The sequence below is a fragment of the Sus scrofa genome, chromosome 4 (genome assembly GCF_054392235.1).
Source record: "Sus scrofa isolate SSC_HxYL_T2T_F1_AM1 chromosome 4, Sscrofa_HxYL_maternal_Yorkshire_Landrace_v2.0, whole genome shotgun sequence".
NCBI lineage: Eukaryota > Metazoa > Chordata > Mammalia > Artiodactyla > Suidae > Sus > Sus scrofa.
This window is the reverse complement of record NC_139386.1, coordinates 90,232,733-90,247,936: the sequence shown is the minus strand read 5'-3', so window position 1 is coordinate 90,247,936 and position 15,204 is coordinate 90,232,733. Positions and strand designations below refer to the sequence as shown.

Sequence of the window (15,204 nt, the reverse complement as noted above, 5' to 3'; positions counted from 1 at the left end):
CTATAAGTTATCTATTAGCCACACGTGGCTATTGAGTACTTGAAATGTGGCTAATGTGACTAAGAAAGATTTGGGGTTAGTAGATGCAAACTATTGCATTGGGATTGGATAAGCAATGAGATCCTACTGTATAGCATAGGGAACTGTATCTAGTCACTTGTGATGGAGCATGCTGGAGGATAATGTGAGAAAAACAATTATATATATATGTATATATGTACACACACACACACACACATACACACACACACACACACGTGCCTGGGTCACTTTGCTGTACAGCAGAAATTGATAGAACATTGTAAATCAACTATAGTAGAAAAAAATCTTTAAAAAGAGAAAATGCATTTTTAATTGTATCTAATTTGAGTTAATTTAAATTGAAATAGCCACATGTGGCTAGTGGCTGCCATATTGGACATTACAGTTCTAGATGCCCTGCCAGTTGTTCAGTAGTCACTGTGGTAGTGTTAGAGCTATGACGCTGTGAAAATAGTGGACAGAAAGAGCACAGAAAGACAGGCTGCTTAAATAAGCCTCTCCTCATATAAATAGAACTCTATTAAAAATTTACCATGTGCAAGAAGTTAACTCAGATTAGCATAATAATGCACACTAAACAATGAAATAAGTTGGAGGAGGATTTAAAGTATAAATACCTACATTTATTAGAGTTCTATTTGCAGTAATTTCCAACACTGTCCACCACTGATTCATCTAACCTAATAATGTTTTAAGCCTAAGCCAGACATGGCTTTAACCTCATCTGAATTGAAACCTTTCTTTATGCCTCAAAACTCCTGGGTCTTAGAGGGGTCCCCTCTGTTCAGATCCCCAGGTGACCAAAGCCCTCTCTGGCAGCTCTGCTTAGATGTTCCTTCCTCCCTACAGGTCAGCATCTTTGGCCTTAGAAGGGAGCTTGAGACCAAGGCAGAATCTCTGCCCCACCCAGACTCAGATTTTTTTGTTTTGTTTTGTTTTTGTTTTTGCTTTTTAGGGCCACACCTGCAGCATATGGAAGTTCCCAGGCTAGGAGTCTAATCAGAGTTACAGCTGCCGGCCTACACCACAGCCACAGCAACACAGGATCCAAGCTGCATCTGCGACCTACGCCACAGCTCATGGAACACCAGATCCTTAACCCATTGAGCAAGGCCAGGGATCAAACTCAAATCCTCATGGATCCTAGTCTGGTTCGTTAACTCCTGAGCCACGAAGGAAACTCCCAAGTCAGACTCAGATTTTTAACCAGATCCTCTGGTGACTCTGATACACCTTGAGTTTGAGAAACTCTGGTCTAAAGCCTTTCAGTGCTGCCTAGGACTTACCTGAGAGGAGGAATTATGCTGCTATCTTTTCATTAACGGTACTACCTTTTACAATTTTCCCAACATTTTATTTTGAAGTTTTCAAAAATACAGAAAATTTAGAAGAATTTTCAGTGAAATGTACCTGGATTCTGCCATTAATATTTTGTTCTTCTGGCTTGTATCCTCTATCCGTCTATCCATATCTGCATCCTTCTAGGTATCTCGCAGTCCATCTCATTTTTTTGATGCATTTCAAAGTAAATTGTAGACAACAGTGCACTTTCAGCTAAAGGAATATGACCAGTATGCAGATCATTAACTAGAGTCCAATATTTGTTTGCCATTTATTTCTCTTCTGAGGTAAAATTTTACACAATTAAATGTACAAACCATACATGTGCATTCTCTGTTTTGACAGGTGTAACATACTTGCATGTAAATGTACTACCCTTTACTTTCTTGTGTCTACCCCTTTCTCACAGTTTATAAAAACAAACAAAAAGGAGGGGAAAGGAAGACGGACAGGGTACCAAGTTATCCATGAAATAGTCTGTTCTTTTCCAACCTGTTAGATGATCCCCTCCCCCTCGCACCCCAGCTACTTCTCACCCCTTCACTCCCTCTTATAGCCAATCCCTGCTAAAAACGCTATTTAAAATTGACTAAGATGGTTTATTCTACATTTGCCTTAGGTTCTGACTTGATGTGTCTGCTTTTAAAGGAACTTTCGTATCCCTTTTCCATACTAGGAACTTTTGAAATATATGCAAATAGAAACTAATGATATTTGGAAATTAAATTATCGTATGATTTCCTTACTTGGAAGATACTCCATCTCTCCTCTTTTATCTTTTACCATGTCTCCCCCTATTTCCTCGAGCCTCCTTTAGCTTGAAGTCTAATTCATTTTTGGAGATCTCCCCCAAACTTCTACAAACCTCAGATGTTTCCAAGTCACAAACCTGTCTGAAATTTGTACTTTATTTCTGCTCAGGGAAGCGATCTATCCTGGGCGTGTGGAAGCCCAGCCTCAGCCGACCTGTAGACTGAGAGGCGACTTTGTAAGAGGATGAGGTTCTGACAAGGGAAGTTTCCGGTTCCCATCACCAGAGCTCAGGAGTTCTAGAGAGACCCAGCATAACCATTGAGGGCTCTGTGCCTTTTTAGAGAGGTCAAAAAACAACAGCACAACTAACTACGTGCTTGCAGTTCTGGGGGTAACTTGAGTCTCCACCAATCACCATACTAAGAATACTAACTCATAATAGTTAGTATGCATGCCATAATACAGACCCATATCTTTAGAAACATTCTCATCCCCATTTTGTGGATAAGAAAACAGAGACTCAGAGAGGTTAAGTAGTTTGCTGCATAACTAATAGCCATTCTGTGATAGAGCCAGTGTGTGGACCCAAGGCAGTCTTAACTCCAAAGCTTCTATTCTTTCCCTTTATCCAGATGGATCCTTGAACCTCTAATCTTTATGCTAAATGAAGGGAGGTGGCGAGAACATTAAGAGTAAGAATCCATTATATTTACTGGTCATAATACTCTGGAACCTGGCTGATATGGACAAGAACTACAAGAATTCTGCTGTGACTATTCTGCTATATATACTTACAGGGTAGCATATAGAAGGCTTAAGATTGGTTGGTTCTTTTATTAAAATTAAATCTAAAAATTATATACAAAGTCCTTACCCAGGTAAAGCTTACTCTCCACCACTATCGTGTCATACTTGGTTAGCCATCTTAGCCAGGGACATGAGAAAGAAGAGAGATTTTAAATCAAGTGTCTCTTGATTGAATGGCTCGTTAAAATAGTTGGCAAGACTGCTCCAGGAATCTAGGTGTGAGATATCAATAAAGGTTTTTGTGGTTTTTTCTTTCTTAAATCTGGGGACAGTGAAATAGAAAAAGAGGAAAATTTTGCCTGTTAACTTAATAGGGTGCACATGTTAAGTGCTGGTTTTAGAGGATGGAAGAACAGCATTGATGACACTAGGGCATTAACTGTAGAAGTAACAGTTTTCCCTAGACCAGCAGAAAAGCTAAGAAGGAGCCACCTCGCTTCACTGGGCGAAGACTTCCACCAAAGTGTTTTTGCTAACACTTAACACTTGGCATTTTTCATAATTAAACAAATAAAAATTTTAAAGAATGGGTTAGAAGAATAAGTGCAACAAGTTACAAGGATAAGATGAATAAAACTAAAATTATTTTTTTAAATAATTAAAAACTTATTTTTAAACATAATCACAAATATTAAATTTAAAAGAGCCAGGAAATAAGAAAAAGAGAATTAGGAAGAAAGAATATACTAATGAACTACAAAGTAATGGAAGGATAAAAATGGCAGGAGGAGAGGATGAAATTGCATGTGAAATGGCAAAATGAAGGTTCAAAGTGATTAAGATACACAAGTAGTAAAGAGAAAAATAAAAACATAAAATAAGCTAGAATGAGTGGTTAAAATAAATAGCATCCGCTAAGAACGTACTTACAGAGATTATAAAGCAGCTCAAGTAGTAATAAAATAAGGAAGTGGTATAAAGCAGTAGATTAAAGAACAATTAAAAAACAATGAGGAGAAAATTAACAGGCTAAAATGACATTTAATAATTGTATTAAAAACTAACACTTATTGACTACTTCCCATGTGTTAGGCACTTTATATGCATTAACTTATTTAATTCAAGTTTATTAAAATAAGTAAGACATTCTAAAAACATAAACAAAAAAAATTTAGAGAGGAGTAAACCAGACATCAGAACAACAAAATCTAAAGGTTAGAAAATTAGACCTACAGGTGTCAATTTTCACCCCCTATCTAGTGTGATAATTTTTGGTGTTGAGAATTGCAACGAACCTGCCCAGATACTTCTTCTCTAGATCACATGTTCTAGAAGTTCCTGGCACTATAAATGTTGGTTCTTGCCCTAGTAAGCTTGGCCTTTCCCAGAGACAATTGCTAGTGATTGAAAGTCTCAAGCAGTAGCCTCCACAGCCCAGAACCGGTGGCAGTGAGAAAACATCTCATAATCCTACCCATTTTACAGGATTTAGATCAGGGTTATCTTCTCCTAGTTCCTCCACACTGCACCTGCATAGTACTTAGTGTGCTGGGCTCAGAATGGGAGTTCTTCTCCAGTTCTTTCCTCTACTTCCTCTCAGCCCTAGGTTTCTGAAGAGGTGGATCCTCGTTTTAGTGATTGGTCTGTTCATTGATCTAGTTCTTCTCGATTGAGCTTTGTTGGGCTGTAAGTCTCTAGAAAGTTGTCCACTTCTTCTAGGTTGTCACATTTGTTGCATAAGTTCACAGTATTCTCATATGGTTTTTCGTATTTCTGCAGTATCTGTTGTGATTTCTCCTTTTTCATTTCTAACTTTGTTTACTTGGGTTTTTTTCTCTCTTCTTGGTGAGTCTGGCCAGAGGTTTGTCAATTTTGTTTACCTTTCAAAGAACCAACTCTTGGTTTCATTGATTTTTTTCTATTGCTGTTTTTTTTTTTAATCTTTATTTTATTGATTTCCTCTCTGATCTTTATGATTTCCTTCCTTCTGCTGACTTTAGGTTTCGGAGGAGCCTAGTTTTATATCGCAGCCTTCAATTCAGATTTGGTACACCCTAGGTGCTTAATGAAGGCTTTTGGACGTGAGCCTTCTTGAACCTGTTGGTTGTGAAGAAGTTTTTCTCTTTTTTGGTTTCCTTTTTTTTTTTTTTTTTTTTTTTTATTTAAACCAGCAACCAGTTTCTGGCAGGGTTTTCTGCCTTCCTGGAACCCCCATACATTTTTGTGTTTCTGTTATCCAAACTCGCTCCCATAAGAGAATGGCTTTTTTTTCTTTCTTTTTCTTTTTGCTTATCACATCCTGGTACCCATTTTTCCTTCCAACTTGTATGTATGCCTTGTACCCTGTAATCTTGACTAATTCACGCCAGAACTCTTATGGGTGCATTCAGAAACCAGATGCCTGTTACTGTTTCTTCTCTTCCTCATACTTTTTTTCAGGAGCAGATGTTGTCCCTCAGAATTTGGGCTTGACCTCGAATTTATTATCATTTATTCATTCATTCACTCATTCACTCAATCAGCAGGCATTTTCTTGGAATTTTTATTAACCAGTTATTGTGTTGGGCTTTAGGGCAAGGTAAATGAAAAGGAGATCAGGTGTTTCTTCTGTCTTGTCTAAGTTGATGACTGTGTTTATTAGCTTCTTTCCTTTGACCTTATTTTTTGTGGAATGGGAAAAACTGATTAATACTCTTCACAGGCAATTATATTTTGAAGAGTGTTACAAAATCACCTGCTAACTCTGTTTTAGGTCCTTTCACTTCCATCTTTTTTTCTCAGGTGTGTATTTGGTTACTAATTGCATTGGCCTTTTTGCCATGAGCTCTTGAGGTTGGCCAAGACCTTTCAAATACAAAAGACAAAGATCTAAATTAAATGTGGACCTTTCGTCATATGCTTTGTTTAAATTTTACATTTCTTTCCTGATTACAAATGAATAATTATTATAGAAAGTTTGGAGAATCCAGGAAAATCACATAGAAGAAAATTACCGCTAACTTTTTACTCTGCAGCCTCCTAGCATTTTGTAAGTATGTTTTGCATGAGTGTAGAAAAGTTAGGATCATAGTGAGCATATCGTTTTGTAACCTACTTATTTTACTAAAAATATACTATGAATATTTTCCATATCATTAAACATTCTTCTCAAACATAAGTTTAATAACTGCATAGGAGCTTGTTACCAGGAAAATCCATATTTTATTTAATCAGTCTCTACTGTGGAACATTTAGCTGTTTTCTTTCTTTTTTTATTTACTATTATTAATAACACTGTGGTAAACATCACAGGACCAAAAATTCAGTGCATATTTTGTATTATTTCCTTGAATAAATTCCTAGAAATGGAATTGCTGGATCAAAGGATATGAATAAATCTAAGGCCTCTGTAATGTATTGTAAACTTTTCTCCTGGAAACTTCTATTAATTAATGATTCCCGCCAGCATTTTCGATCATTCCCGTTTCCTCACACCCTCAATAACAATGTCTTAGCAGTTTTTCAGTCTTTGTTAATTGTCACATTATAAAATACTATCTTTTTTATTTAAATTTAATTTGTATCTCTTTGATTTACTAATGAGATTAAGCATTTTTCATCTGGTTGTTAGTCTTTTATATGTTTTCTTGAAATGCTCATGTTCTTTCCATTGATTTCTAAGAACTCTTACACAAGAAGGGTATTATTCCATTTCTTGCATGGCCAATATTTGGAAAATAAAGAAAATTATATTTCTCAGTGGAGGAGGGCTCATGAGGAATAAGGCCCCAGGTCTCAGTCTGTCTGTTTCTGTGGAAAGTTTTTAGGAGAAACCTGGATTGTTAGCCTAGGAAAACTAAAGGCAGACCTATATGTGAAACTGTTGGTGACCTTTTAAAAAATTAACCCTGCAATCTGAATTGGCTTGATGTTTTCTATATTTCTAGTTTATGAAAAGAACCCAGGACTGTAAAATAGAACACGAAGTTTGTGAATTTCCATTATGGCAAAGTGGAAACTAATCTGACTAGTATCCATGAGGATGCAGGTTCGATCCCTGGCCTTGCTCAGTGGGTCAGGGATGCAGCATTGCCATGAGCTTTAGTCTAGGTCGCAGACAAGGCTCAGATCTGGCATTGCTGTGGGTGTGGTGTAGGCCGGCACTGTAGCTCTAATTCAACCCCTAGCCTGGGAACTTCCATGTGCTGCAGGTACAGCCCTTAAAAAAAAAAAAAAAAAAAAAAAGCAAAATACATAAATAAATAAAATAGAACCCAAGAGTTGTGAGTTGTCTAAAAGAACCCAGAGACACATTGGTCAGTTCAAACTTCTCTTGAAGATTTACCCTATGTCTAGTCTTCCCCTAAGTATTGTTGCTAAGTAAGTTGCTAAATAAGTCGTTGGCTAGTTTATAGCTAGGTCCAAGAACTAAAGCTACATATAATTTAAAAGCTTTCTTATGACCTTAGCTAAACTTAGGTCTAGAAAATGGTCTTTGGAGTGAGTGGATGTTTTCTCATATCTTGGAGGCGCTCTCTGTCTCCCTGCATCTTCTCTGACCATTTGAAAGGTAGCGCATTCTTCTAGGTGATTGAGTTTTGGCATCTCCCTATCATCATTCCCTCGACCCTTCTCATTCTCTAGCAGCGCACACACAGAGAAGCCAAGTCAGACTCCTGAGCCCACAGCACAGCTTGGAGATGTCCACTGCACAGACTGCTGGGACAATCTAAAAGGAAAAAAATAATTTAATTTAAAAACACAACCCACTCTTATATTTGGATGAGATCTCAGAATAAAGGAGGGTGCTGTCCCCAGCACCCACTGAAGATATCTAGGGGCCGTCAGAATCATTCAGAACTCTTGAGGACATAGTTTCTGCTTACCTGCTCTCACTTTGTAGGTAAGTAGAATTCTCAAGCAATAGCATCACCCACTAAATAAGGCTCAGTGGAGCCTAGTACCCCCTTCTAGCACATTCCCCTCAACATTCTCTGTCTGCCTTTCTCCCACAACTCCCCACTATGTCTCCCCCCACCCTTCTGTTAGCTGTAATGACCCTGCAAACACTAAATGCCATTTGAGTGCATTAAGCAGCAAACTCTCCGGTGACATAGCAATTATGGCTCTGAAATAGATTTGGTGCGTCACGGAAGATAAGGGTTTTGAAAGTTTCTGTTGTGATTATAGCCTGTAACTCCCACAAATAATAGGCTGCAAAATAAGAGGCTGCCAACGGAGCCTTTGTGGCTTTGTCTCAGTGATGGCACGTAAATTGCTATTAATGTCCTGAGTGTACTTGAATATGCCAGTCTTTGGGATGTGAAGTTGGCTCGATGTCTCTCTTTACGCGGCATGTCATTGTTGGTCTGATAATCTGGGGTAATTGCTGTCTCTTGGATGGTCAGAAAAGTGTAAGAGGCTTTAGCTTCCTGTGTGATGGCAAATAGCCTCAAGGTTTACGGCACGAGTTCTGTGCGTGTTCCGTAGCTAGCCACTGTCCGTCATTAAGGTGTGTATCCAATCCCTGTGTGCGCCCTGAGCGGATAACAGCCTTTCAACAAAGCCAAGGCAAAAATCAGAGGTTAGGAAAATAAAATGAAGAATCTGGGGCTGTAGAGAATCAGCCAATCAGATAATTCATACTGAGAGTTTTAAAAAGATTATCCTTTTCTTGAATTTTTCAGATTTGACTATATGCGTAAATATAATTATCTGTTGTCTTATACAGGTCCTCTTTTCCAGCATCTCTGTGTGTGTATGCACATGTTTAGGGTACTCTGGTATTTTCTGAGCAGGTATTAGCTCTATGTCAATATGATAAAGTATATGGAAATTGTGTGTTTTCATACACTCTGTGGATGTAAGTGTGTGTGTTTTAGTTTTGCAAGTCTGGGTGTAGAGGATGTTTATTCAGTTATAAATAGTTTTCGGCACTAAGACACCTCTATTTAGCTAAAGCAAGCTGAGCTTATTTTTCTTTGTCTCTGAAAAGTTAAATAAAACAAGTTTTTAACTTCCTGTATGAACATTTAGCCTAAGGACCCCATAAGTCTGCAGGACATGGAAACATATGTAACTGTTCTCTTTGCACTTGGAACAGAAATCAGAAAGCCACCCACCTCTAAAACCTGGAAATGCGCACTACCTCATATCCTGGGCAAGTTCCGAAAGGTTCAACCAAAGGCATCCTCTGAGTTGCAAGTGCCTTACGTGGCGGTAGTAATTCTGGGTTTTCACAATGGGTACATTAGAAAAGGATGACGCTAAGACAGTGCCAAAGTAGATCTTGATCTTGGAGTTGACCTATATGTGCACTTCGGTCATGTGGCACTAGGTGCTGGCAGGATGGCGCATTATGATGGGGTGGCCACCTTGCAGTTGGATTTTGACTAAGAGCCGTTTGAACAGCAGTTGGAGTGCATTGCAGATAAGGTTGGAGATAGTGACTTGTAATAAGAGTGCTTGTATTTATACCAAAAGAACATGGATCCGGTTTACCATCATGGATCCGGTTTACCGTCTTACCCTACAGGTCTCAGCCCTGGGCTTTGCCTTGCATTGCCAGTGGAACTTAAACTATATTAACTACCAAGATGGCACCACACATAGCCATTAAAACCCCAGAGGAATAGTTTATCTTGTCCAAAACCAAGTTTGGTAAAAGTGGATTGAGGCTTAGGGGTAGAAAGTGTTAGAATCCCCTGAAAGACTTCGGTTCTAGCACCTTAACAGCACAAAGATTCCAGAAGATGAATATAAGAGCATGAATCTGCCTTCAGCTCTGAGATTAGTAGCAGCCATGCTCTACACTTCATATACCCCAAGCTTTTGAAACTTGACATGTCCAGAAGCAGTGGCATATAGTAGGGACTAAGTTGGGCCAATTTTAGTTTCCGAGTCCTAGCTTCCTGGCCCGAAAAGTAAGAATAGGAGTTCATACTGGATTCATATACTATTATATATTCATCAACCCAAGTAAGAGAATTACTATTATGAGTCCTGCCTAACTCAGAAGTTAGCATGGGCACCAGCAGCCAGATGGCCTTACAGTCTCACGGACAGGCACCAAAGGAAGCCTCAAAGTATTCATTTCCCTCTTTGTTCAACTCAGGCACTTAACTGAGCAACTGCTTTATCAGACATGATCTGTGTCTTCTCATGGCTCCTGGTTGAATGAGTTATCATTTCCCTGATGATGAAAATCAAAGCTCTCCACGTGGCCTGCAGGCCTTGGTGTGATCAAGCCATCCTGTGCTTCAGGCCCACCTTGCTGCATTTGCCACTCTGCTCCTATGCTCCATCCTTTCTGGCCTTTATTACCTCAGAGCCTTTGGACAGGTTTCTCCTTCTGCCTAGAGGACTCTTTGCCCCAGCTCTTTAGTTGTCTATTTTCTGTACACTTTTAGGCTGACTTTTCAGAAGCCCTCCAACCTCCATGAGATCCCTGCTGTTCTCTCTCATAGCACTTAATACCGTCTGGAATCTCTCTTTGATGATGTTTTGAATGTCTGTTTTCCACAAGAGAGCAAACTTCATGAGAGCAGACACCAGATTTTTTTTTTTAAATGTGTTGTATTGACCGCTGTAGCATGGCATAGGGACTGAATATATGTTTCTAGAACTTAAGTATGAAAGGAACACAGTGAATGCTCACATGGATTTAAGTAAAGTGCTCGCTTTGACAGCACACACACTAAAATTGGAACACTACTGAGATTAGCATGGCCCCTGAGCAAGGATAACATGCAAATCCATGAAGTATTCCATATTTTTACCAACTATATTTCAATAAAATAAACTTATTTAAAAAAGAAAAAAAAATGAGGCACAGGAAGGGGGACCCCAGAAAGGAAGTAATGTTAGTGCTTATTAAACCTTATAAAGTGGAAAGAGATGCAGATTCTGGAGAAGACATGCAAAAAATAAATAAATAAGAGCTTCATGTGGTTAAATGTCAACATGAATGGTCAGAAGGTCAGCAGTACTGGAATTTAGAGAAGTGGGTGAAGCAACTTGTAGCAAGGAGGTAGCTCTCAAGCTGGACCATCACAAAAAGACATGGATTCCTAGAGCCCAGAGGAGGGAGACAGAAAAAGGAAAAAAGACCTCTCACTTGACTTCTCTATGGAGTAAGATGGAATCTCACTTTGGCAGTGGGAAATCTATTATTTCCTCACAGCAGCTTGAACTACTAAAGTCTGCTCTCTACCAGGGTATCTGTTCTCTACTAGGAATGGCTGATTGTACTGCTAGTTGATCTTTCTTAGCCTACAGACCTTCACAGAAAAAATCTCAGGACTCAAGACACTAATAGGGACCAGACTAGCAAAGGGTATGGTGGTGTGACTTGGATGTACGGTCACCACGGACTGACCTAGTGGTATTAGAGCAGATACCCCCAACAGGCAAGGGACCATGGAATCAGGAATCCTAGTGTCAGTGACATGGGCTAATCCAGGCAGAGGACAGACTGGCTTCTGGGAAATGTAATGGTCGATGGTATAGTTGGTGGGCTGAGATACCAAAGCAGAAATTCAATTACAAGAGCAAGTCACCACCTCAGTCTTAAATGAACTGTGGTAAATAGCAGGAAACTAAGCAGAAGCTAGCTATGAGCTTGGCAGAGATGCTCTCAGCCACAGAGAAGACATTCCCTATAGGAAGATACAGGCACAAAAGGTCAAAGCACAAAAAAGCAGCAAAATTGATTCTGAGTTACCTATAGTTACTAGGCTAGAACAAAATTTGGGGAGCTGAGAGTACATGTTCTTCCCAGGTAGGGTTGCCCAGGTTTAGCAAATATAAATATTGCATGGGACCTACTTGCACTAAAATAAAAATGTTGTTTATTTAAAATTTAAATTTAGCTGAGTATGTTGTATTATATCTGGCAACTCCATTCCTAAGTCCTATGGTAGAAGCTGAATCTGCATGTGGGTCTCCGTCCTGGAGAGAGTAAAGATGGGCAGAAACCCTGTAGGCCACTTAAGGACCATGTCTGTTCTGTACATTTTTCTGATTCCCAGGATGCTTGAGGTGGTGACTAGGAACCTGTTCTAGATACAGGATGGGATAACTTCCTGCCCCTTGTGCCCTGTGGGGAACATTCCTTGTTGAGATGGAGATGCAAAGGGCAGGATCCCATGTTTTTCTCAACTGCTTTAACTAAAAAGAAAACAGAACCATGTAAGTATTAATCATGGTTATTGGTTTGGGATAAGCTATGAAGTACCAGATCTCCTTGATGCCTACTCAATAAGAGATAAGCTCACTTCTTAGATGTAAAAGTTACCCTGAAACCTAGCACTACCTCTGCTCTGTCTCTTGAGTATTTTCTAGGCATACACAGCTCTTTACAGGTAGTCAGACTGCACTGTGGTGGTCAAGGACCTGATACCTTATTATCTGTCCACACCCACGATGGAGGAGGATGGATGTTACAGTACCAAATGTAACTGTAATATTACCAAACAGTAACATTCACAGTTACTAAATGTTTATTTTCTTCTTCTATTCCTGCAAGAGATATTTATTGAAATCTGTGCTGTGTCCAGGGCTGTGGTGGGGCGCTTTGGAATCAAAGTTCCACAGCCCCGTTCTCATGGTCCAGTAAGTGAGACGGACATGTAAAAAACAAATGCAATATGGCGAAACAGGTGCCGTGATAGAGGTACATGCAGAGGGAAGATTTGGGGTCTTGTAGGAGGAAGAAGAGTTGCCGGGGGCAGATACAGGTGCAAGGATACTTAAACTCAATCTTGAAAACAGCCAAGGTGTGAATGGCATGTAAATGGATGAGCGGGGCAAGGTGTTCAGGGGGCAAGAAACAGGCATGACATGGCAGCTCTGTTACGGGAATTTCTAAGTGCCCTGATGGGAAGTATTAAACATGAGCATTGAGTTGGAGGCTCAGCAAGGTCAAGGACATGGTAGACCTGATAAGGACATTGCACCTCACCCACCTCACCTCGAGGCCAGCAAAAAGCCATTGAAGGTTGAAACAGGGAGGTGACAAGATCAGAGCTACATTTTTGAAAGATGATGCTGGTGACAGCTGGAGATAGGACTGGAGGGGTGCCAGAATAGGCATGGGTCTGTTTACCATTGTAAAACTTCCCAGGGAAATTTTGAATCCTTTGTCCATAAGGGAGGCTTTCCCATAGGATCTTTTCATCCCAGAGCATCTCTTGGTAAGTGCTCACAGGTATAATCTTGGGAAAAGTATAGGCATATCAGAAAAACAGTTCTAGCTTGATGGAACAGTGTTGGGTCTAGGGTGGGACTCTACTGTGAGCTCCCTGATACATGGTAGCTGTGTGCGCTTATATGTGCAGGGGTGTGTGTGTGCATGTGTGCACAGAGAAGGAGACAGGATGCATCCATGCGTCTGTGTTTTTCTCCCTGGCTGGCCCCACCAGGGCCTGGGTGATTGAGGGCCTGGAGCACGTCCACTTTCTCACCCACACCGAAGGCATTTCTGGTAATGGCATCTGGCCCATATGCAGATCGAGCCGGGACTTGCTGCTGACATCAGCCGGTTTGTGGCACCTCAGTGTATTTCTGGGTTGCAAATGAGAGTTTCTTAGTGCCAGGCTCGCTTGGGCTGTCACATCAGGTGATGAATTCTCTGCATCAACCGTGTGCTGCTAAGGTAAGCTTAGAGGAAGAGCAGGAAAGAGAGGAGGATGGGACCAGCAGTTCTCAGCCCAGCAGCTGCTGCTCTGGGCTAAAACGATACTGGTTCCACCAACAGCAAGGGAGAGGCAGGTGGCCCCCGTTCTGGCTCAAGGAGGATGGCAGAGAAGAAGGAAGTCAAGGCTTCCACTGCAGTTCTGTGCTTTTGTGTTGTATCAGGAGGAACCATGTGGGTTTGGGGATCCGCCATCACTCCATCCCCAGGTCCATAGCTAGTTCCCTCCACTTCCTCCGACAAGCGTGCTTTGCCTAATCCATCTGATGGGGTTCTGGCAGAATTTGGAGTCCATCAAATTATATACTAAATTCATCAGGGTGAGATAGAGAGTAAATAGTTATTTTTGTTCCTGAAAACTTTTCTTCCCAATTACCTTGGATTTGTGTTTTAGAAGTCCAGATTTTCTTAACTAGGAAATCTACTGCATTTTGTCCTAATTTTATATTCTGTTAGCTTTCTCTGCCAAGAGGTTCCAGGTCGAGGCTGCTGCTGGCCTAGGCTTCCTCTGGTGGGATTAAATGTTATATCAGGTCTTGCTGCCTGGGCCATAGGCTACACAATTAACCTGAAGAACTGGGTTTAATATGAACTTTTCTCCGGTGATGGATGCTTTGAGATAAAAAGAGCATCATTTGGCTTTGCAGATTCCCACCCCTGTTCACCCTTCAGGGTGGTTTCAGACGTCAGCATTTCACAAAATGCATGTATCCATTCTAAAGGCTAGTTTGCATCAGAGAGTGAGGAGGAAGGTGGGGTGCAGGAGAAAAATTAAAACAGAAGTGTTATTCCTGCCACCCCCACATGGGTGTTAATGAGACTGTCTTTGACTCTCACTGTGCCCAGAGATAAATAAATGCACGAAGGTGGAGTTTCCTACTTAATATTCACCCACAGTGAAGGGAGAGGGAAGGAATTGCTCCCCGGGGTTAATGTGGCAGTAAGCCAGGTCAGCTGTTTCCCAAGACGGTGCAGCCTCTGAACGCCTTACATTAAAGCTGGAACGATACAGCTGAAGCAGCCACAGTGACTTAGGGAAACCTGCCTCGGCTGGGTTTGCTTGCTAGTTTCTGATCTTGTGGAGGTCTTAATAGCAACAGCAGCAGACAGTCTACTATGGTATCAAGCCCATCCAGGGAGATCCTGTGTGGCACAGTGCAAACGAATCCGACTAGTATCCATGAGGGTGCAGGTTCTATCCCTGGCCTTGCTCAGTGGGTCGGGGATCCGGCACTGCCGTGAGCTGTGGTGTAGGTTGCAGATGCGGCTCAGATCCCGTGTTGCTGTGGCTGTGATGTAGGCCAGCAGCTGTAGCTCCAATTCGACCTGGGAACTTCCATTTGCCACAGGTGGGGAACTTAAAAGACAAAAATAAAAATAAAGCCCCTTCAGAGAAAAGAATCCTTCACTGTTTCCCAGTGTCCAACTCACTCATTCGAAAAAGAATTCGTATTCATCTAACTTGAAACCCAAAGGCTACAGTATTCTGAATTTGGCAAGAGTAGAGGGTCATAACTGAGATAGTGTGGGGTAGGGTGACCAGGAACTGAAAGTCCCATATTCCATTAAATCCCTGAGTCCTGGGCAAACAGGACCTTCGGTCACCCTGTCTGAAGAGTGTGTGCTTATCTGTGGGTGTGTTTGTGGAT

The 15,204-nt window shown here is 40.9% G+C and overlaps 1 protein-coding gene and 1 non-coding gene across 9 annotated transcripts in view; both read left to right on the top strand.

The window, feature by feature from the left end:
- Positions 1–15,204, top strand: part of PBX1 (PBX homeobox 1) — a 346,007-nt gene that overhangs the window by 286,394 nt on the left and 44,409 nt on the right. The window lies entirely within an intron of this gene.
- Positions 10,535–10,638, top strand: LOC146403923 (U6 spliceosomal RNA). Its single transcript, XR_014845062.1, has one exon. It is a non-coding gene; the product is annotated as a U6 spliceosomal RNA (small nuclear RNA).